Source organism: Muscardinus avellanarius, assembly GCF_963383645.1.
Source record: "Muscardinus avellanarius genome assembly, chromosome: 16".
Classification (NCBI taxonomy): Eukaryota; Metazoa; Chordata; class Mammalia; order Rodentia; family Gliridae; genus Muscardinus; species Muscardinus avellanarius.
Window position 1 is genome coordinate 60,028,102 of NC_137802.1, and position 24,695 is coordinate 60,052,796.

The 24,695-nt window shown below is 49.3% G+C and overlaps 1 protein-coding gene across 1 annotated transcript in view; it reads right to left on the reverse strand.

The window, feature by feature from the left end:
* Window positions 1–24,695, reverse strand: part of PITPNC1 (phosphatidylinositol transfer protein cytoplasmic 1) — a gene marked incomplete at both ends in the record, with an annotated part of 311,327 nt that overhangs the window by 157,782 nt on the left and 128,850 nt on the right. The gene's annotated exons all lie outside the window — the stretch shown is intronic.

Sequence of the window (24,695 nt, forward strand, 5' to 3'; positions counted from 1 at the left end):
GTGTGTGCCAATGCACTTGGATCCTGAAGGCTTTTATTTTTTATTTTTATTTACTGTGCGTATGTGTTATTGGAGACTGAACCTAGGGGCATTCTACCTCGGAGCTACATCCCCAGGTCTATTTTATTTTTTTATTTGGAAACAGGGTCTTCTCACAAAGTCACTGAGGCTGGCCTTGAACTTGTGATCCTCCTGTCTCAGCCTTCCAAGTACTGGGATTACAGGCTTGTGTCACCATGCCCAGCTTCCTAGAAGCTTTTCAAAGCTCCAGATGTCCCGGCACTACTATGAGTAGAGTCAAGGATAAAAACCAGGTTCCAGAAGCCCTTGCCATACTGTGGACCATTCTTAGTACTGTCAACTCAACTCCATTGTCAGCACAGAGCCCCCAGCCCAAGTCCCAGAAGCCACGAGTCTCACCCTAAAATGTGAGAGAAACATTGTCTTGTCCCACTCTTTTTCCTCCCTCTCTGAAAACCCAGCAGGTATTTCTTTCCCCAGTGGACTCTCAATGTGGCAAAAATACTTTGATGAAGAGAGGGGAGTAGGGCAGAGGGAGAGAGGAGTCAGGAGGGAGTAAGCCACTTGAGCGCGAGGGACTTGTGCGCTCAGGGAGGCAGAAGGATGTGGTCCACTGCCGTGGTCCTTCCTGCAGATTGGGCGTGAACCTACACAGACGCGGTGTCTTTACCATCGAGGCCTCTGGGGCTGGGGGCGAGGGGCCAGGTCTGCAGCTAATGACGACTCTGTGTCGTTCTCAGAGGGGCCCTGGCCGGCAGGGATGCAGGTCCCTTGTCTGTGTGCCTGAGAGAGGAAAGTGTACCAGTCAGGAGTGCAGCTGGTCCTGAAGATCAGGGGAAGCATGGCAGGTCCCTCTTTCATGCTGAGACAGGTGCAGGGAGGGGAGTGTGAAGAAGCTCTAGTCTGCCGGCCAGCCCGAGGGACCAGACCTGGTAACCATGACAACAGAAGCGGGCTAGCACCACTTCTCAAAGGGCTCTGCTTCCTTATCTGGGCCACGCCCCTCTCTGCACCGATCTGTATTAAAAAATGCTTTTAATGTGAGTATGTTTGTGCACTTGGGGGAAGGAGACAGTGCTGCAGATAAGAGCAGGAAGAGGAGAGAGGGTTAGAAACAAAATCCATTTTTAAAATGAGTCGCAGGATCGGAAGCTTGACCTGGTTCAATACTACTTTTACTTTGGCTTGCAAGGCTTCATGCTCTTCCAAAGCAGACAGTAATGGCAGGTTCACAGACTGGAGACTTGGGGGCTCTAGATGTGAGACGTGTGCTCCATCTCACAGAGACGGGCACCGGGGCCTGGATGGGCACTTTGTACTGGCAGGGACTTTGTGGTTGAGATTCAATAAAAGTGTTTACGCACAATGGAATATTATTCAGCCATAAAAAGGGAAAAAAGTACTGATACTGAAACTGCAGAGCAGGTATTATGGCGTTTCCTTCAAAGTTCATAATTGTGAAGTCCTGACCCTTAGTACCTTAGAATGTGAATTTATTTGGAGATAAGGCCTTTATAGAGGTGATCAGATTATAGTGAGATCATTAGGGTAGACTGTAATCTGCCGTGATTGGTGTCCTTATAAAAAGAGAAATCTAGAGCGGGTGTGGTGGCGCACGCTTGTAATCCCTGCGCTTGGGAGGCTGAGACAGGAGGATCGCACAGGTTTGAAGCCAGCCTCAGCTACTTAGTGAGATCCTGTTTCCAAATAAAATATAAAATAGGTCTGGGAGTATAGCCTGGAGGTAGAAAAGCCTCAGTACCACAAAAAAAAAAAAAAAAAAGAAAAGAAAAAAAAAGAAATCTAAGCCAGAAATGTTAGTGCACACCTGTAATCCCAGTGCTTGGGAGACTGAGACGGGAGGATTGCAGGTTCAAAGCCAGACTTGGCATTTAATGAAATCTCAGCAACCTAGCAAGACCCTGTTTCAAAATAAAAAAGGAAGGCTAGGCATGGGTTCATGCTTATAATCCCAGTATTTGGGAGGCTGAGATAAGAGGATCACAGGTTCGTGACCAGCTTCAGCAATTTAGTCAGACCCTTCACAACTTAGTGAACACTGTTTCAAATAAAAAATAAAATTGGCCTGGGACTGTAGCTCTGAGGTAGAATGCCCCTGGGTTCAATCCCCAGTACCCCCAAAATAAAGAAGTAAATTGAAAAATATATGAAATGGGACTGGGGTGGAGCTAAGGGGTAGAACGCCCCTGGGTTCAATGACTAACAGGCACAGACGAGGGCGATGCGAAGAAATGACAGCCATATAGAGAAGATTGTAGACGATTCTCCTGCCCCCCCTTCAGAATGAACTAACCCCGCTGACACGCTGATTTCAGACCTCTGACCTCCAGGACTGAGACATTTCTGTGGTTTAAGCCACCCAGTCCCTGGTGCTTTGTCACGCAGCCCAAGGACACTGGCACCAACAGGTACAAGGTCTCTTTTGGGATGACAGAAATGTTTTGGACAGAGGCGGTGGTGGCGCACGCTTGTAATCCCCGCGCTTGGGAGGCAGAGACAGGAGGATCGCGCAGGTTCGAAGCCAGCCACGTGCACTGGCTTAGGAGACCCTGTTTCCAAATAAAAATGTAAAAATAGGTCTGGGAGTGTAGCCCGGAGGTAGAAGGGCTTCCAGGAACCCCAGTACCACCAAAAAAAAAAAAAAAAAAAAGAAATGTTTTGGACAGAGGCGGTGGTGGCATGACATTATGAATCTTCTAGACGCCACCGAATCGTTCACTTTAAATTTCCTCATTTTACTTTTACATGATGTGCCCTTCCTGTGAATTTTTGTGAGCGTTGACTCCGAATGGAAGAAGACACCCCTTGCCCAAAGTCTCTTCAAGGGCTTTGGCGGGGGTCTGCAGGAGAGCGGTGCCTAGCTCCAGCCTGCTTACACATAAAAAATGGAGGGGACCAAGGTCAATGCCTGACACAGAAAAGCCATTAGCCAGACGCGAGTCAGCCCTGGCTGGGCTCAGCTCAAGTGCTTCCTGCTCAGGAGATGGGGACAGAGGCAGCGTCACCGGCGGCCAGCCTGGGGCCCGGCCACCGCCTCATTGATATTCCAGGGGCTCCAGCGCAGGGCAGACACCAGCCTGAGCTCACTATGATGGCGTCAGCGTGGGGGTGACCCTCGGATGCTAGGGGTGGCGGGACGCTCCAGCCCAGATGCTGCTGAAACGGTCAAGGGCTCTGCGCCTGTCCCTTCCTCCCCCTCCCAAAGACGACCGGGCCTGTTCTGCTGGTTGCTGCTCTTGGAGCCTGGCCATTGAAGCAGCTTCAATGAAGTTAGTTTTAATTCACAAATTGAGTCACCAGCATGAATGGCAAACAACTGGGGGAGGGGAGAGGGACATCCAGCCTTCTGAACACCGGTTTCCGGATAGCCGGGGATCCTCTTCTAAATGTCAAACCCTGGTCATCCAGACTCTGGGGAGAGAAGGGAATCTCACACACACACAGGATGTGGACCCCTGCAGCGGAGGGGTGCTCACACCACTTTCTATTTGTATTTATACATTCCCTCAGTTTCCATTGAGTCCTAAGTGTCGCTTAAATGAAGCCCGGCTGGAGTGTCCCACCCATAGGAGCACTATTTCTTGGTTTCCTCTTTCACACTAGTCTCTTGCAAAGTTCCATCCTGAATTGAGTGAGACTACGCCACACCTCTGATCACGAACTCCAAACAAATTCATATGGTAAATGCAGACCCAAATTCAAAGACTCAGAAGGTTCCGAACACCTCGGAGCCTGAGAATCGGTAATGGAATTGGTGGTGATGATGTTGGTGGTGGTGACGGTGATGGTGATGATGACCTCGCTTAGCTTTAGTGACTGACCGTTAGCTCCAGGCAAATTGGACCCTGCATTTTTTTCTAATACAAAGAAAGATTCATCTGGGTAGGTACTGACAGTCAAGGAAGCTGAGTCTCAGAGAACTCAAGGGCCCGCTGCAGCTCCTCAATGGCGGGGCTGTGATGGGAACACCACGGGTCTATTCTCTTTCCAGCCCACCCAACCTTAGCCTGAAGTGCTTTTTCCTTTTTTTTCTTTCCCTAGGCCTCCGAGCATGCTAGGCAAGTGCTCTACCACTGAGCTACACCCCCAGACTCTATAGATTTTCATACTGTTCCCCCTGGAGGGGCACTATGGATGAATCTGGAGGGGGGCGCTAATAGTCTCCAGTGCAATTATAGTGCTTTGGATAAAAATAAAAGAATGGTGTAAGCACCCAAGGGGGTGATGAGTAATTTTTTTCCCCTAAAAAAGGGGTTGTAAGCCAGTAAGGTTGAGGATCTATGCCTAGACCCTATCTCTTTCTCTTTTTTTCTTGATACCGGGGATGAAACCCAGGGGCATTCTACCTCCAAGTTACATCCCATATCTTTTTTATTATTTTGAAACAGGGTCTCACCAAGTTGCTGAGTCTTGCCAAGTTGTTGAGGCTGGCCTCGAACCCTTGATCTTCTGGTCTCAGCCTCCCAAGTACGGGGCTTACAGGCATGTACCACCATGCCCAGAGCCCGCACATCTTTAACAGGTAAATTGCTTTAAGAGACGTGCACCTTGCTAGGATTAAAAAGGAAGGGGGCGATAGCAGAATGTCAGGTTTCTGAGCTTTCCCGTTTCAGAAGTTGACTGACAAAAGTCAGATCTAAAGATCAAAGTTGCTTAATCTGTGCTCACATATGTATCGGGAGAGCAATTAGGCTCTAACTTTGTCAAAATCTATTGTTATGTTTCCAGAGTTTGGGTAATCATCATTACAGGCAATCATGATTAGAGACAGCTCTGCGCTGCAGGCCGAGCCTCTGGGTGAGCCAGCAGCAGGACAGCTAATAACCCCAAATAATTATCTCCAAGATCTTTCCTTCTCGCAGAACCTGAGCGAGGTGGAGTCGCGGAGCCTGGTGGAGCTGAGCTGTTTTATCAGTTTCTGCTTTCGCAGCCTGGAGGACTGAGCACCGCCACAGGACTTGATGCAGTTCAACCTTGAACCTTGGCTGGTGTGTGTGTGCGTGCGCGTGTGCGCGTGTGTGTCCTTTTAAGGTGACCGTGAGTCACAAATTCCAAGTATGACCAGGGATTATGAACAGAGCTTGGACAGTACTGGCCCCCAAGCTCTAGGCCAACAGGATTCCTAGGAATGGCTCCAGCTGCTCTGCCCCAACTTCTGAGCTTCAAAGCCCTTGAGTGGCCCGCGTGCGTCCCGGTCCCTCCACCTCGGGAACCACAGGGGCCACTTTCCTTTCAGCAGACCCTGTGTCCTTCATGCCTGTTCCCTTCTCCCTCCTCCATTAGTCCCATCTTATTCCCAAATGCCATGATGTGAGAGGTATGAGCGCTATTATTTTGCAGGAAATTTGACCTACCCCAGGCCAACTGACTCCTAGGGACGTGTGGGACCCTGAGGCCCCAGGCCAGAAATCAGAGGGTAGCTCTGCTTTGGTCTTTACCATGAAAATGGATGGAAGCCACACACTCTAACAGGCAGAGAAACATCTGGTTCTCTGACCTAATGTGAAATTAGTTTTTTTGTTTTGTTTTGTTTTGTTTTGCAGTACTGGGAATAAAACCCAGGGGCATTCTACCTCTCAGCTCCACCCCAGCCTTATTTTTTATTCTTTATTTTGAAAGAGGGTCTCACTGAGTTGCTAAGGGCCTCACTAAATAGCTGAGGCTGTCCTCAAACCACAATCCTCCTGTCTCCGCCTCCCAAATGCTGGGATTACATATGTGCACCACCACGCCTGGCTGGACTCAGAGGCATTCTACCTCCGAGTTACATGCCCATTCCTATTTTTTTTTTTTTTTTTTTTTTGGAAACAGGGTCTCACTAAGTTGCTGGGGGCCTCGCTGAGTTGCTGAGGCTGGCGTAAACCTGTGATCCTCCTGTCTCAGCCTCCCAAGTACTGAGATTACAGGCGTGCGCCATCATTCCCATCATGCTTAAGATTTTTGTTGAAACGTTTCTTCCAGCCTTCTCCACTCTCGGCCCACAGACCTCGAAGCACAGTGAAGCAATGGCTCCACGGTGTGTGAGGAGCCCGCTGAAGAGAATGTTTAGAGGAGGAAAATACACTGAGTTCAGGCTCGTTGCCAGTCTCACGCCATGTGGTGTCAAAATTGTAATTACACACAGAGAAGGAGATGCAATGGGCCCAGCTTTAAGAGAGAGCTACAGACTGGAGCTGTTTTCTGCGATCCCGCAGCCACAGCTAAGATACCAGCACAGACGCTCCGCTCTCGTGGCTGGCGAACGATGCCTGCTGGTGCTGCTTGTTTTCCCGGTACTGGGGATGGAACCCAGGGACATCCTACCACTAAGCTACACCCTCAACATGCTTATAATTTTTAAACAGGGTCTCACTAAGTTGTTGAGACTCTTTCTATGTTCCTGAGACTGTCCTCAGATCTGCAGTCCTCTATCTCAGCCCCCCAAATCCTGGGATTACGGGTGTGCCGCATGGTACCAGGCTTAGCACTTACTTTTACAATAAAGTTTTATTGAAACACAACATACTTGCTCTTTCTGTGGCTGCTTCCACACAAGAGCAACAGAGTTTTTGCAGAGGCTATCTGGAAGGCTCCCAAAGTTGAAAGTATTTACTCTCTGGCCTTTTAGAGAAGTTTGCTAACTCCTGTTTAGTCTATGGGTACTGGATCCAGTCTGAGTCCACCTCAGTACTGACTTAGTAGCTAGCTATTGTGGAAGCTTCTGGCTATAGGCAGCTTAGTGAGCCACTGAAATGCCGCTTGTATAATGGAGGGACTTCATTTTAAATTTTAAGTAGACCGACACTTCATTCAGTTACTAGAAAATCTTTATATATGTTTGAAACACCTTGAGTATGAGAAGTTAACTTTTTTTTTCTTTTCTTTTTTTCTTCTTTTTTTTTCTTTCCTTTTTTCTGTGGTACTGGAGGTGAAACTCAGGGACATTCTACCTCTGAACTACAACCCCAGTCCGATATTATTATTATTTTTGTTTTGTTTTGTTTTGAAACAGGGTCTCCTTAAGTTGCTGAGGCTAGCGCTGAACCCTCGCTCCTCTTGTATCAGCCTCCCAAATACTGAGATTACACGCCTGCGCCACTGTGCCCGCTGAGAATCTATTTTTCAACTAAAATTTTATTTTAAATATAAGTACAGCCGGGCGTGGTGGCGCACGCTTGTAATCCCCGCGCTCGGGAGGTGGAGACAGGAGGATCGCGCAGGTTCGAAGCCAGCCGCGCTGGCTTAAGAGACCCTGTTTCCAAATAAAAAATATAAAAATAGGTCTGGGAGTGTAACCCAGAGGTAGAAGGGTTTCCAGGAACCCCAGTACCACCAATAAATAAATAATAAATAAATAGATAAAATACAGATCATGTACCTCTATGAACATTTAGCATGTGACTTGAGATTGATATAAATATGAAATGCATGCTGAATCTTTCTTTTTTTGTGTGTGGTACTGGGGTTCCTGGAAACCCTTCTCCCTCCGGGCTACGCTCCCAGACCTATGATTTATATTTTTATTTGGAAACAGGGTCTCTTAAGCCAGTGTGGCTGGCTTTGAACCTGCGCGATCCTCCTGTCTCCGCCTCCCGAGTGCGGGGATTATAAGCGTGCGCCACCACGCCCGGCATGCATGCTGAATTTTGAAGACTTACTACAGAGAAAGAGGAGAGAGAGGGAGAGAGGGGAGGGAAAGAGGGGAGAGAAATTAGTAAAAAAAAAAATAGTTGAGTAATATAATGATTACATATTGAAATGGTAGTATTTTGGATATACTGAGCTAATGTGTGTGTGTGTGTGTGTGTGTGTGTGTGTGTGTGTGTGCACGCGCGCGCGTGCGCGCTACCGGGCATGAAACCCAGGGGCATCCTACCTCCAAGATACACCCCCAGCCCTATTTTATTCTTTATTTTGAAACAAGGTCTCACTAAGTTGCAGAGGGTCTAAGGAGCTGAGGCTGCCCGAGAACCTGCAATCCTCCTGTCTTTGCCTCCCAGGTACTAGAGTACTGGGATACAAGCATGTACCACCACACCTGGCTCTAAAATATATAAATATATGCTTAAAATTAGCTTCATCTGTTTCTTTTCTTTTTAATTTTTTTGTTTTGGTGGTACTAGGGATGGAACCCAGGGGCCTTCTACCTCTGGGCTATTTAAAAAAATTTTAGGGGGGGGGGGAAACAGTTTCTCGCTAAGTTGCTGAGAGCCTCACTAAGTAGATGAGGCTGACTTCGAACCCTCGTAATCTTCCTGTCTCAGCCTCCCAAGTACTGAGATTACAAACGCGCGCCATCACAATCAGCTCAACTTAAAAAAAAAAAGTGGCTAATGGAAAATTTAAATTTCCATACATAGCCCATATATGCAACTCACAAATTCCTACCCGACAGTGCCTATCTACACCCTCATCTACACCAAGTGGGATTCAAAGCAGGGCCTGTGTGCCAAGGCCAAGGCAGGCACGGGAGCCAGACCACAGGTCTCCAAGCCAGCAAGGCGGCGCCCTGGTAATTAGGGCTGTGTTTGGAGAGGCCCTCCCTTCCCAAGGCCCCCCGCTGTCACCTGGGCCTCCGGAGAGGTGGGAATTGTTCACAGCGGGCCTCCTGGGAATACAAGGCAGGTTCAGAAATGAAAGCACCAAGCAGCAGCAGCAGCAGCAGTGTCCTGACTCTGCGTCTGACTTAGCTAGGTCACCTTCGAAGGTTTGCTCCTCCAAGCCACATTTTGTGATCATTAAGACAGGACGAATGCGCTGCCTCACAGGACGTGGCGAGGATGAAGTGGCAAAGATTAGCCAGTTTCAAACGCTTCCCAAATTGTCAAGCTGTGCACGACGTGCCAGCCGCCGCGTCTGACCTGGGCGTGGGCAGACCCCTTTCGTTCACATCGCCCCTGTGCTGTGCAGTTCAGGGATGTGTCAGAGAGCGAGGCAGCCGCTAGAGACCTGGGCGATCCAGAAGCCAAGGAAAACCTGAGCTGGTACTGAGGTGTATGTCTGTAGACGGGTCCTCAGGAGACTGAGCCAGGAGGATCTCTGGTGCGCAGGAGTTCAGGACCAGCCTGAGCAACATAGCAATGCCCCACCGGACGACAAAGAAGGGAAGCACACTTGTAATTCTAGTGCCTGGGAGGCTGAGACAGGAGGATCACAGGTTCAAGACCAGCCTCAGCAATTTAGTGAGACTCTCAGCAATTTAGCAAGACCTGTTTCAAAATAAAATCTAAAAAGGGCTGGAGGTATAGCTCAGAGGTAGAATGCCCCTGGGTTCAATCTTCAGTCTCTCTCACAGGAAGGAAGGAAAGAAGGAAGGAAGGAAGGAAGGGGAAAAAAGCAAAGGAAACCTGACCATTCATGCCCAATACTATCTTTTCTTCTGTAAACCTTTCCTTTGATGATAGATTAAACACTTCTCAAAGTATTATGAAAAGCTTGGGAACTTCCACTCGGTACCTAGAATCGTCAAATACGCTGAGACAGAAAGCTGCCTGGTGGCTGTCACGGGGAGAGGAGTTGGTGTTTAATGGGTACAGTCTCAGCCTGGGAGGATAAGAAAGCTCCAGAGAGGGAGGTGATGGTGGTTACGTAACAACGTGAACACACTGAATGCTACCGGCCTGTACCCTAAATAACGATCGAGCCTGTGTGCCGGCGCCGTCCTGTAATCCCTGTACTTGGGAGGCTGAGACAGGAGAATCACACAAGTTCGAGGACAGAAACTCAACAAGTAGTGAGACTACTTATTGTTAAGTTGGGTCCTGCACTCATGTGACTTTGTGTCACATGACCTCTGCAGGGCAAGGGAGGGGCTGAAACCCCCGCGAGAATTGGGCATTCCCGCGAGTAAACCCTCATCTCGCGAGATGCATGCCTTTAAAAGGAGAGCCCGCGTCCTCAAGCTTCGGACAGGCGCGCAGGCCCCACGGTGCCTCGCCCTGATCCCCGGGAGAGCCGTGCCATTAAAACTTTACATGCCACGTGTACCGGACCTCTCTCGTGTTTTTCACACTCCGCCGTATGCACATTATTTTTATTTTACTCGCATTTAATTTTTTATTTTACTTATCATTTGGTGCCGAACCAGGAGAACTCTTGGGTCCCTCCCCATTTTTTTTCCTTTTTTTTTTCTGTTTTCTCTTTTTATTTTTACTCTCTTTTTGAGCCCCGGACTCTCCGACCCGCCAGCAGCTCGACTGTGAGGTCCCACACCAGCGCTCCGCTTGCAGGCGTTGCTCCCACCACTGCCGCCGCTGCCGCCCCGTGCCTGCGTGGACTACCTCCTGCACGGGCCAGGACCTCTGCCTGCCGCTTGGACCTCCTAAAACCGCCGTTCCCGCCTGCCCACGCCGCCCGCCGCTGGAATGGGACCGCGCCGCCCGCGGACTGCGCCACGCCGTGCGCCTATGTCTTCTCCGCGCCTGGCGTTGCTTAGACCCGCCTGCCGGGGCCGCCTGCCTCCTCCATCTAGGCGGCCGCCACTCTGCTAAACAGCCCCCAGCCCGCCAAGTCCAGCCCGCGCTCCAGCTGGTTCCTCCACTCGGACTCGCGCCCTGGCGCCCTTCACCCTGTGCCTGCCCACCCCTGCTGCCTGGGCCTGGCCATTCCGGTAAGCAGCCACATGGAATTACTGGGGGGGGGGGTCGCCAGCTTTGGCCCGCCATCTTGGACACGTGAAATCACTGGGGGGCCGCCATCTTGGCCCCACCATCTTTAACCCCTCCCACCTCATGGCCTCACTGGAGGCCTCACCATCCTTAACCCCTCCCACCTCATGGCCTCACTGGAGACCTCTCCATCCTTAACCCCTCCCACCTCATGGCCTCACTGGAGGCCTCGCCATCCTTAACCCCTCCCACCTCATGGCCTCACTGGAGGCCTCGCCATCCTTAACCCCTCCCACCTCATGGCCTCACTGGAGGCCTCTCCATCCTTAACCCCTCCCACCTCATGGCCTCACTGGAGGCCTCGCCATCCTTAACCCCTCCCACCTCATGGCCTCACTGGAGGCCTCTCCATCCTTAACCCCTCCCACCTCATGGCCTCACTGGAGGCCTCGCCATCTTTAACCCCTCCCACCTCATGGCCTCACTGGAGGCCTCACAATCTTTAATCCCTCCCACTTTCCACTCCTAACCAATCCTAGGAGTCAGCGGCCATCTTTCTGGCCCGAGCCAGGCAGCTTGGCACTTGCTCTGCCTGCCAACTGCCTGCGCGGGCCAGGACCTCTGCCTGCTGCTTGTACCTCCTAAAGCACCATTCCAGCTTGGTTCTCCGGTCACCGCCGGGACCTCTGGCCGGTTTGCCCCACCCGCCCCGAGCCAGGCTCACTGGCGGTGCTCCTCGGGGCCCAGCCTCAACGTCTGGCGTGTGCCTGGAAGCCATTTTGTCTCCACGCCGCGGGCCCGGCAAGCCATGCCGCCTGCGCACCCCCACTGATCCCACCTGCGCCAGCCGCCAGTGCCATCCACACCAGCCACCGGCATCCACGCGCCCCGGCTCCACCACGCTCCCAGCAGCTTCTCAGCGCTTCTGTCGAAGCCAGCGCTGGCTGGCAACACTTCACTCCGGTAAACTGCCTCCTTCCCTTGGTTAGCGGGTTCCGGACTTGGGTCTCCCGGTCCACTGGGACCCAAAAATCCAAGCGCTTGGTGACCCATTGTCCCCCGGTCCACTGGGACCACCCTGTGGATGACCAGGTCATCCTCCGGGTTTGAGAAGGAATGAAGACGTTCTTCCCTATCTCTTAACCTCTGTTTCCGAACGATTGAGCAGGGAAATCGGGGACGCCCATTTCCTGTTCTTCGTTTCCGCCCGCGAACCAATTATGGGGAGTCGAACCTTTATACTAGCAGATGCCCTGAGAGCCTGTCTGCCTTGATACGAGTTGGGAAATAGGTTGCGGTGGCCCAGGAATAGTTAGGAACTTTTATAAGCGGTCTGGTATCCCTCCAAATGCTCTCCCCCATCAGCTTCCATTTATTTTCCTGCCAGCTGCCATTTTGTGATGGCACATAGTCACTGCCTGGTGATGTCACAGTCACCATCTTGGCCTGCGCCAGACTGCAATTTTGCTGGGTGGCCCGCTCGGGCGCGCCCTAGGTGCTGCGGGAAACGACAGGCCGGGGCTGGGGCGACACTCTCTGTCTGCCCGTGCGGAGTCCACGTTGCCATTCTTGCTGGACACCCATCTCGGGACGTGCTCTTTGTGAGTATAGGTCCGTCGCAGCTGACAGAACCTTAACATAGCATCTAAGTTTTAATTCCAGAGAGAAACAGGCGGAAATGGAGCATATACTCCGACTTTGCCAAAAAGCAGATCCCTGGTAGCTGCCCTTCGGCTGGCGGTGGCGGCTCAGCCCCCTGGAGCGCCACCTAGGTCTGGAGGACTGCAACAACAACTACCTCCAGGAGCCTGCCTCAAGTGGGGCAAAGCCACGCCTACCAATCAGACTGCTCGGTGTGTGGCCAGGAGGGCCACTGGAACAGTGCCCTTGGAAAAGGGTGAGCCCCAGGTGCCTCAACACAGGGGGAGCACCTTTCCAGACCAGGCCCCGCCGCTGGCCCTACTCAGCCTGGCTGAAGACTGATGGCTCCTGGATCCCTCAACCTCCATCCTCTTTGCCAGCTCAGGGTAGCTCTCCAGGTACTGAGTAAGCCAGTCTCCTTTTTGGTCGCCTGCTCAATCTCATGATTTGTTTTTTTCTTTAATAGCCCTTGCCTGTTCAAGCCTCCTCAAGCGCACATCACTAAGCTGTCCAGGGTAACCTCCAATTCGCACTGCAGCTATGCACCCACCTGCACCCCCTTCTGGGGGACTGAACTCCCGACTCCTCCCGGCCTGGGGCCCCTGACGACGCCCCTTGACAGCAGGAAGAAGCTAGAGGGTCCAATCGTCATCCATTATCCCTACCATCAAAAGGCCGGAATGTTAAGTTGGGTCCTGCACTCATGTGACTTTGTGTCACATGACCTCTGCAGGGCAAGGGAGGGGCTGAAACCCCCGCGAGAATTGGGCATTCCCGCGAGTAAACCCTCATCTCGCGAGATGCATGCCTTTAAAAGGAGAGCCCGCGTCCTCAAGCTTCGGACAGGCGCGCAGGCCCCACGGTGCCTCGCCCTGATCCCCGGGAGAGCCGTGCCATTAAAACTTTACATGCCACGTGTACCGGACCTCTCTCGTGTTTTTCACACTCCGCCGTATGCACATTATTTTTATTTTACTCGCATTTAATTTTTTATTTTACTTATCACTTATTTCAAAGTAAACAATAAAATCGGGCTGAAGGTATAACTTGGGGGTAGAATGCCCCTGGGTTCAATCCCCAGTTATCACCAAGGGAGGGGGTTAAAATGGTACATTTTGTGCTGTGTACATTTTATCACATTTATGTTAAAAAATCTGAATATATTATTTTCTCAGTAAACATGGCTCACAATTTATGGTAGCCATCTAAAAGGGATTTTTAATTTTTTTAATTTTTTTGCGGGTCTGGGGATGGAACCCAGCTATACCCCCTGCTCTATTTTTTATTCTTTATTTTGAAACTGGGTCTCACTGAGTTTCAAGGGCCTCGCTAAGTAGCTGAGGATGTCCGCGAACCGTGATTCTCCAGTCCCAGCCTCCCAAATGCTGGGATTACAAGCGTGCGCCACCACGCCCGGCCTAAAAGGGATTTTTTTTTTTAAAAAATGGTTATGAAACATTTTTTTGTGTGTGTAGGTACTAGGGATTGAACCCAGAAGCATTCTACCTTCAAACTACATCCCCAGACCAATTTTTTGGTGTGTGTGTGGAGCTGGGGTTGGAACCCAGGGGCTGTCTACCTTCAGGCTATACCGCCAGACCTATTTTATATATTATTTGGAAACAGGGTCTCACTAGGTTTCTGAGAGCCTCACTAAGTAGCTGAGGCTGGCTTCGAACCGTGCGATCCTCCTGTTTCCGCCTCCCAAGCATGGGGATTACAAGCGTGCACCACCACGCCCGGCTTCCGGACCAATTTTATTTCTTGTTTGAGAACAGTGTCTCTCTAGGTTGATGAGAGTCTCACTGCTTGCTGAGTTGTCTCAATGCTGCAAATCCTCCCATCTCAGCCTCCCAAGTACTGGGATTGCCCAGGGGTATTCTACCCCTGAGCTACACCCTCAGCCTTTATTGTTATTGTAGTTGTTATTATTATTATTATCATTATTTTAAGTTTTGAAACAGAGCCTTGCTGAGTTACTGAGGCTGGCCTTGAACTTGCAACCCTCCTATCTTAGCCTCCCCAGTTCTGGGATTACAAGTATGTGGCAACACGCCCAGCTGCCAATTCCTTTCTCCTTTGGGAAAGTAGGGTTTTTTTTCCCCCCTCCAGGGGCTGGATGACTTGGGTTCAGCTCAGGGTAAGGACATAATTCCTAGCCTCTCAGTCCTTCAGGCATGTGAGTCACTGTGCAGATTTTCCAGGCAGACAGGGAAGTTTATAAAAAAAAGAAGGGTGTAAAGTTCTCGGGTATTTCGTCAGATGTCACTCTGCCGGGTCAATAAACCACAAAAACCAATATCCGATCCCACAAAGAGAATCAAACCTGCAGCTCATATTTCAGGATATCAGTACATTATCACATCTTTATCTTTTCTCCTGGATTTTTATAAGCAGACCTCTCTGAGGAGCCTTGTTTACGTAATACCTGTGTCCTTATGCCAGGGCGTAGGAATGAAAAAGCTGATAAAAAGATCTAAAAAGGAACTGGGTTTTGATATTTAATTCAAAACAAAATATCCCCCTTTTGTGACAAACTAATAATATACAGGCCACTGCGCGGCGATGCTTAACCCATCCTAAGCTTTGGACTGGACCAGACAGGAACGCAGCGCCCGCTGCAAGGGCTGCGGATGCACGATGCGGCTCCGCTGCCCGGTGGAGGCTGCGAGGCTGCAGCCCTGGAGGACCAGCGCCGGCGCCGGGCTCGGAGCATCCGAGCATCACGACCGCGCTCTGTGGGCACGATGCCTACCGCCCGCTTCCCGGCGGCATCTTCCTTCCGTTGCCATCCCATTAGGGGGCGGTATTCCAGCTCCAAGGATTCATTAGACTCGCACACTGAGAAGCCAAAATGGTACCATGCAGCACTTGGAAGCTATTTTATAACCTCAGCCGAGGCAGCGGCTGTGTCATCCTTTGTAGTTATAAGCGAGACGCTGAACAAATCGGCCATTAGCGGGAACCCCAAAGAACCATTAAAAGAGCTGAGATCGGAACTTCTAGAACTCAACTCGAGGTGTGTGTGTGTGGGGGGCTGTCCCTTCAGGGAGGGACAGAGGCTTCCTCCCTACATCGGTTGTGTGACAGTCTTGGTTCGAAGAGTCCTGTGGATTCTGGATCGTTCTTTCAACGAACATGTCATGGGTGCCAGGCCTTGGAGACGTGGGAAGCTGTGAACACCAGACCCGGGGCCTGACAAGGAAATGGGCTGGTTTCTTGAGGGTCTCGGCTTTGAAGACGCACTTTTAAGCTGTGGGAGCTCACTAGTGATTCGCCAGGAAATGTGAGACCCGTCGCAATTCAAGTCTGGAGAGGTGTGGTGACAGGTCTAACCTTTAGCAAACCACAGAGGCTCTGGTGTTTACTATGGAATAGAAACCCACCGCCAATCGCAAGACCCAAAGGGGGAAATCAAGGCAGAGCTTTCCCTAGACTCGCAGCCTCACCATCTGCTTCCTGCCCCAGGGTCAATATTCATCTGGGTACCTCATTATCAGGGTAGTGGAGTCTTTCCAGGATTCCCGTTTGTGAAGCCAACAGCACTTCAAAGAATCGATTATGCAATGCTGGGTGTGGTGGCGCACGCTAGCTAGCTTGCAATCCCAGCATTTGGGAGGCTGAGACAGGAGGATGGTGGGTCAAGGACAGCCTCAGCTACTTAGGCCCTCCGCAACTCAGTGAGACCCTTTTTCAAAAATAAATAATAAAAAATAGGGATGGGGGTATAGATTGAAAGTAGAATGCCTCTGGGTTCCATTCCCGGTAGGGTAAAAAAAAAAAAAAAAAAAAAAAAAGAAATCATTAATGCAAATGTATGCAAATGCCCTGAAGCATAGAGAAAGCCGCTGTACCTGCATTTTATTTTGTGGTACAGGGAGTTGAACCCAGGGGCATTCTCACTCCAAGCTGCACTCCCAGCCCTTTTTACTTTTTATTTTGAAGTAAGGTCTTGCTACGTTACCAAGAAAGGGCCTTGCTAAGTTAATGAGGCTGGCCTCCAACCTGTGATCTTCCTGTTTCAGCCTCCTAAGCACTGGGATTACAGGTGTGCACCACCACAGCTGGCTGGCAGGACCAGTTAAATAGAAAAATCTACTTTGAAGAGTGGTTGTTTCTATGTGTTTGAGACCTCGGGAAGTAAGAATAGATTGAATGCAAAGTGAAGCCCTCGCTGCTTCCTGCGCGGTTGAAAGAGGGCCGTGCTTGATGTTTCCAAAGGCCTTCGAGCCCAGCAAAGCAGGATCTCGGGAGTACCTGAAGGTCACGGAACTTTATTTGCGTAAGTGTGAGCCAGCAGGGCAGGTGGTTTGGAGGTGACTCTCCTGCCATGCTGGGAAAGAGGTATAATCCACTTCTATCTGTGTAAGTTAGGAAAGTTCCAGCAACCCTCCTTGCTCCACGTAGGAGATAAGGAAGGACCCAGGCTCCACGGGCTCAGCGCTTGTAGCCAGGGGAGGTCTGTGGCACCGTGTGTGTGTGTGTGTGTGTGTGTGTGTGTGTGTGTGTGTGTGTTAATGGGGATCAAACCCAAGGACATTCTACCTCCAAGCCACATGCCCAGTCATACATATATGTATATATTACATATATAATTATTTAAAAAAAAAAAGTTCTCGCTAAGTTGCTGAAAGTCTCGCTGGGTTGCTGCTGAGGCTGTCCTCACACCTGCAATCCTCCTGTCTCAGCCTCCCAAGTACTGAGGCTGCAGGTGTTAAAAGCAAGGGCAGGCCGGTCGCGGTGGCGCACGCTTGTCATCCCCGCGCTCGGGAGGCAGAGACAGGAGGATCGCGCAGGTTCGAAGCCAGCCCGCTGCGCGCCCTGGCTTAAGAGACCCTGTTTCCAAATAAAAAAATGTAAAAATAGGTCTGGGAGTGTAGCCCGGAGGTAGAAGGGCTTCCAGGAACCACCAAACAAACAAACAAACAAAAAAAAGCAAGGGCAGCCTGCAAATCTTTCTTTCTTGTTAAGAAATAAAGAAAGAAGCGGAGAACGGATCGAGGAAAAGGAACGACCGTCGATTGCTGTTCTCTTGAGACAGCTAATGAAGACAGGCCAAACAGAGTAAATTGAGTACATTTCCAGGAATTGCTGCATTAAAAAAAAAAATCTATCTTCCAAGCGAGTACTGCACTTTGGACTCGTTCTAACGACCTGGAGAGGGCTTCTTTCCACTGGCAATTCTAAGGTCGAGTGGTGGCCCTGCCCCTCACTGCATCCCCAGGGACAGACAGACGCAAGGTCTCTGCACATCCTGGAAGGGGGAACAGGTCCCCTAGGCAACGCCATGGGGAGATGCCGTTTACCATGGTTTCAGAGTTGGGAGAAGAAAGAACACAGCGGATAAAATGACCAACAGGAAGCTCTGTTCTTTACAGAATTTTTTTTAAATCTTTCTTTTCTTCACTTTCTTTCTTCCTTGCAGAACAGAGGACCGGACCTGGAGCCACAGGCGCTTCTGCCAGGCAACATTCTACTGCTGAGCTACATTCCCTTCTGCTTTTTTTAAATTGTGGTAAAATATGCATAATATAATTTATCCTTTTTATTCTTATTTTTGGTGTCACCGAGAAATTGAAACCAGGGCCTTGTACATGCTAAGCATGTGCTCTACCACTGACCCACGTCCCGGGCCGTTTTAACCATGCTCGAACGTGCAATTCAGTGGTATGAAGTATATCACAATGGCACAAAAACATCATCACTGTTGCTTCCCACAACGTTTGTGTCATCCCAACAGAAACCCAGAGCCCAAGCAGGCGTGGTGGCGCATGCTTGTATTCCCAGCATTGGGGAGGCCGAGACAGGAGGATCTGGATTCACAGACAGCCTCAGCTACTTAGTGAGGCTCTTTGCAACTCACTGACACCCTGTTTCAAAATAAAGAATGTAAAAATGGGGCTGGGAGTGTCGCTCGAAGGTGGAATGCCCCTGGGTTCCATCCCAAGTACTGCCAAAAAAAGAAAAGAAAAAAGAAACACCGAGCCCATTAAACAACCCACTATTTCTCCCAGGCCCCAGTCGCCTCTATTTTACTTATTCTTCCTATGAACTTGTCTTTATTAGGCACCTCATAAAAGTGAGACAGAAGGATTTCAGCAACTTAGTGACACCCTCAGCAAGTTGGCGTGACTTTGTTTCAACATAAAAGCGGGGGTGGGGGGGCAGGAGGTGTAGCACAGAGGTAGAATGTTCCTGGGTTCAATTCCCAGCACCACTATAAAGAGAAGAAAAAAGACTCATACGATATGTATTCATAAATATCTGGTTTATTTCACTGCATAGCATGTTTTCAAATTTCATAATGTTTCCGATTTTCATCCACTTTGTAGCATGTGTCAGCATTTCATTCTTTTCTAAGTGTTATGATTAAATATAGAGTATCCCCCGAAGAGCTCATGTATTAAATGTTTTTATGTAATTAAGCCACAGGGCTGTAATCTCATCAGTAGACAGATTCATTATAATGGTTTACTGGGTGGTAACCTAAGCTAACCTAAGTGCGTGTGGCTGAAGATAGTGGGGCCCTGGAGATGCAGCCTTAGGGACCCTGCTTTGGTCTCTGAGTGCCCTTGCTTGCTCTCGCTTGCTGCCCGCCTCCATGATGTGAGAGCAGAGCACTTGCTCTATTCCTCTCTCTGCCTCCCACCCCCATTCCCTGAGCTCTGCACACCTGGCCTGCCATGGACCAAACCTTTGAAATCTCCAAAAACTGCGAGCAAGTAAATCTTCTTCCTCTAAGTTGTGTGTGGTCAGTTGTTTTACATTACAACAATGAGAATGTTGACTGAAACCCTAAGGCTGCAGGATATTTTGTCGTAAGGATCATCCACACTTTGGTTATCCATTTATCTGCAGATAGGGAATTGGGTTGCTTCTACCTGTTGACTACTGTGAATACTAGTGTACAAGTTTCTGTTTGAGTATCTGCTTTCAGTTGTGTTGAGTACAGCCTTAGAAATAGAATGGCTGGATCATATGGTAATCCTACAGGTTAACGTGTGTGTGTGTGTGTGTGTGTGTGTGTGTGTGTGTGTATGCGCACATGCCCATGTGTAACTCAAAATATAACCCAGGCGTTCTCTATAACTTTTATTATAACTTTTATTATTTTGAAATAGGATCTTAATAATCACTCAGGCTGGCCTTAAACTTGTGATTCTCCTGCCTCAGCCTCCTCGGTCTCTGGGATCACAGAGATCTAGCGTGCACCACACCTCTGGAACTATGTTTAGCTTTTTGAGGAACCACCAAACTATCTTCCACAGCAGTGACACCATCTTCAGCTCACCGGGGTTCTGATTTCTCTATATCCTCACCAACGCTTATTTTTCATTTTTGGAGACTAGACATCTTAATGGGTGTGAATTGCTCACAGGACACTTTGAAGTCAACTCTGGGTTCTTCCTTGGATCTCTTATTCTTATAAAGCCCATTTGAGGCAGTGCTTGGGCATCAAGCCCTTCTTCCAAAGGAGTGCCAAGACGGCCCTGGGGGAGAGTTCACCCCTATTATCTATTTCAACCTGAAGGGCCAATCAGTAGACTCCTGACAAAATCCAGATGAACACAGATGGTTATTTTTCAGGGGGTTGGAAGGTATCCCCTGGCAATGCTCTGCTTGCAAACATCGGATAAACTCGATGTAGGAAGTTCCCTCAAGGCTGAAAAGTCCCACACATGTGCAAACAGTTAAGTCTGCCTCAATAAGACACCACGAAGAGGCTGCCTGCATTGTTACCTTGGGGATCCCAGGGGTGCTGGAGCGCTCTGACCTGGAAGGCACTTCTGATTCTGTTACGGCTGCTTTCCCTGCCATTTGATGGCCCAGCCAGGAGTGTAGCAAATTAAAGAATTACATCACAGAAGGCAGCAGAGTCCTACAGCACTTACTTATGGATAATCACATGTACATAACTTATACTCAAAGAATTGAAGTGAAATGCCATTCTCTCTCTCTCTCTCTCTCTCTCTCTCTCTCTCTCTCTCTCTCTCTCTCTTCTGGTACTGGGGATCAAAGCTAGGGGTAGTCTACACTAAGTTGCTGAGGCTAGAACCTTCGATCCTCCTGTGTAATCCCAAGAACTGGGATTACAGGTGTGTACCACCACACCCAGCCAATGACAAAGTAATCTTGAAAATGACTTTAAACTCTGTACTGGATTATATAGCTATTGCTCACCCAGTGGTTTTCAGTATACTGACAAGGCTGTACAACCATCATCAGTATCTAATTCCAGAATATTTCATCTTCTCAAATGGAACCCCATACTCATGAACTATGACTCCTCATTCTTCTCTTCTTTACCCCTGGAAACAACTAATCTACTTTCTGTCTCTATGGATGTATTTATTCTGATTATTTATTTATTTATTTATTTTGTGGTACTGGGGGTGGAACCCAGGGGCTTTTCTACCTCTGGGCAATACTCCCAGACCGATTTTATACTTTATTTGGAAACAGGGTCTCACTAAGTTGCTGAGAGCCTCACTAAGTAGCTGAGGCTGGCTTTGAACCCGTGATCCTCCTGTCTCAGCCTCCCAAGTACTGAGCTTACAAGCGTGCACCACCATGCCTGGCTTGAACATTTCTTATAAATAAATCTTTTGTGACTGGTGACTGCTTTCTTTCTTTTCTTTCCTTTTTTTTTTTTTTTTTTCAGAACTGGGGATGGAACCCAGGGACATTCTACCTCCAAGCTACATCCCCAGCCCTACTTTTTATTCTTTATTTTGAAACAGGGTGGCACTGAGTTGCAAAGGGCCTCACTAAATAGCCGAGGCTGGCTGAAAACTCAGATCCTCCAGTCTCAGCCTCTCAGGTACTGGGATTATAAGCATGAGCCACCACGCCTGGCTCATGACTGCTTTTTTTTTTTTTATTAAACATGTTTTTAAAAGTCACCTGTGTTGTAGCAAAAAATCAGTATTTCCTTTTTATCACTGAATAATATGTATGGATATACCACATTTTCAGTATCCGTTTACCAGCTGACGGATGTCTGGGTTGTTCTTACCTTTTGGCTATGATTAACCATCCTGCTATAAGCATCTGTGTATTGGTGTCTGTGAGGACATATGCTTTCGTTTCCCTGGAACAGAGATGCTGGGTCATATGGTACCAACATGCCTTACCTATTGAGAGACTCCTTTTCACAATAGCTCTACCATTTTACCTACCTGCACTGTCTCCTACTTATTTGGGGCAGTTTAAAGTTACCTACAGAGAAAACAAAACTGAACAAGTGGCTTCAACAGCTGAGAGTAAGCTATGGAGAAAGCACGGCCTCCGTCACCCACATCCCTGCCTTACACTTGGGCACGTCAGCCACTGAACAAACATCACAGTAATTCTGCAGCAGGAAGCAGCTCTCCCTTGCTCTAAAGAGCTCCATGGTATGGGGGACAAGGACTGTGATTTGTAGACAGCTTATCCCAATGAGCTAGTTACACAGCACAGACTGTGTGAATGAGGAGGCAAGGGCACCGTGGCACGGGGCGCAGCTGTGCAGGAGGGTGCCATGTTGCCCATGGGGCTCCGACTGCGCATGGGCAGGAGGTACATTGGCGAGGAGGACGGGGCAGATCGCAGCCTGCAATAAAACCCTGGAAATCTACTTGCTCACAGCAAAACTTCACTGCTGCGCCAGCATCCCTGCAGATGCCCAGCAGAAGTCATCACGAAGGAACACACAGTGTGCTGGCTTCTCGAGGCTCAGCACGGCTGTCAAGTATTTATACTGTTTTTTTGGGTGGTACTGGAGATTGAACCTCGGAGCATTCTACCTCTGAGCTACATCCCCAGCTTCTATTTATATTTGAAACAGAGTCGTGCTAAGTTGCTGAGGTTCTAAGTTGTTGAGGCTGGCCTCGAACCAGTGATTCTCCTGTCTCAGCCTCTCAAGTGCTGGAATTGCAGGGCAGCCGGCTATCCTGTGCTTATTTAATCCTCACAATGTTATAAGGTAGGTAATGTTTTTATGCTTTCTTGGCAAATAAGGACACTAATTTGGGCAGAGAGCTCAGGCAACCTGCCCAAGGTCACTCAGCTAGCAGGTAGCAGGGCTGGGAGCCCAGAAAGCTCAGGGTTCCAGCCAGGCATAAAGCCCTTGGCCACATGTTTGACATACAGAAAAAGGATCTCTATGAAACTAGGAGAAATGATCACAGTATGTCAAGTGACTTTGCTTTTGGTACTAGAGGATGAACTCAGGGCTGTTCTACCTCTGAGCCACCCTCACAGCCCTATTTTATTTTATTTTTTTTGTTTTGAAACAGAGTCTAAGTTTCTGAGGGCCTTGCTAAGTTGTTGAGACTGGTCAGGAACCTGTGATCCTCCTGTCTCAGCCTCCCAAATACTGGGACCACCAGCCTGGGCTGTCATGCCTGGCAGTCAAGTGAGTTTCCTCACTCCTGCCCGCTGCTGACAGACTTAGGATGATGTTAGGAAGAGATTTTTAAGAGGCAGGAGGCTGCAGGGCTAAGCAGAGCAAGAGAGAACAGGTCACGGGGAAGCAGAGCCACTGACCCAAACTAGAAGCCGAGAGCCGGGCCTGCTCCTGGAAAGGCTTCCTCCACGAGAATTCCCACACTCAGCCTCGAAAGGAAGCTCCCATCCATGGGCCTCCTTGAGATTTGAAAGTAAAAATGAAAATGAATGAGGCCACCTAATCTGGAGTCACCAAATGTGTAGGAGGGACGGATTCCTGTAGCCGACAGCTGATGTGACAGTTATCTCATGAAAAGGAACAGGAGAACATTCCTTTCAGCCTTGGGGGCTGAGTGTTTCCAAATGTGATTCTAAACCTCAGCCTGAAACAATACACAGGAGGAGAGCTGAATACAGATGTTCCCGGGGAAAAGAATCCCTTCGAGCTTCCCCTCCGCCTGATGCGCGGGCCGCGCGGCTTTGCGCTCCTCAAAGCTCTCTGGGTAAGGATAAAGGCAGCCGCTTCTTGTCTAGCTCACACTCTGTTTATGTTTTTGTTTTTGTTTTTCTTTGGTACTGGGGATTGAACCCAGGGGCATTCTACCTCCAAGCGACACACCCCTATCCCTATTCGTTGTTAATTTTGAGTCAGAGTCTCACTAAGTTGCTGAAGGTCTCGCTAAATTGCTATGGCTGACCTCAGATCTGCAATCCTGTCTCAGCCTCCCAATGTACTGGGATTACAGCATGCGCCACCACTCCAGTTTAGCTCCCACTCTTTCTTTACCAGCAGGAAAACAGATTCCTAATGGTCTTTGGGAGGCAGAATGGCGCACTCCAAGTGTGCCTTAACTCTCCCAGTGATCCGGCTCTAAGTGTTCTGTGATGCGTGAATGTGCTGTACACTCCCCGGTCCTACACTTAGGTAACATCTAAGCCCTGCCTGTGTGTCCCTAATGAGTAACCTCACGATGGTCTTCATGGCAGCCCAAGATCCTCTGCTGGAAAAGCCTGAAGAGAAAGCCCTGGCAACCAAGTGTCGGTCACCTCCCGCTGGGCCTCCTGTGGTCCGGGCTCTCCGCGGCACGCTCTCTCCCCATTCCCAGAGGGAAACATTCCCAGAAGTGCTGACAAGCCCGGGAGGAGCGGGGCCTCTTTCTTGCTTTCTCCTCTTGGGCAGATGGTATTTGCATACTGACATATTGTAAATCTAGTCACCCAGGTAACAGGGCTCCAGTTAGCAACCGCGCAATGAAGGTCAGCCCGGTTCCTTCTAAAATTAGAAGTCAGACAAATCTGATTTTTAACTGTTCAAGGTAGGATGCCCAGCTAGATGGCAAATTCGATTTTGAAAAATGAATTTTCAGAGAGGAGACTCAGCAGGAGTCAATCTAGGAAGGTGGAGCATTTGACATGATCAGAACCTGGGTCTTGACCTGCTGAAGCTGTCCTTCTATGGCTCTCCTGTAAATTCCATGATAGCCGGGCGTGGTGATGCACACCTGTAACCCCAGTACTTGGGAGGCTGAGACAGGAGGACCGCAGGCTGAAGGACAGTCTCAGCAAATAGTGAGACTCTCATCAAGCAATTGAGAACCGGTTTCAAAATAAAAATAAAATAGGGCTGGAGATGTAGCTCGGAATTAGAATGCTCTGGAGTTCAATCCCCAGTATCAACAAAATAAAAAACAAGCCAGGCATTGTGGTGCACGCTTGTAATCCCAGCAGTCAGGAGGCTGAGACAGGAGGATCGTGGTTCACGGACAGCCTCAGGTACTTAGTGGGGCTCTTTGCAACTCAGTGAGACCCAGTTTTAAAATAAAGAATAAAAAATAGGGCTGAGAGTATAGCTCAGAGGTAGAATACCCCTGGGTTCCACCCCCAGTACTACAATAAATAAATAAATAGAGAGAAAATTCTAGAACGGCTCCAAACCCTGAGTGTAGAGTCATCTTAGTCCCAGCATCTCCCTTGATTTTCATGGTCAATCATTAGGAT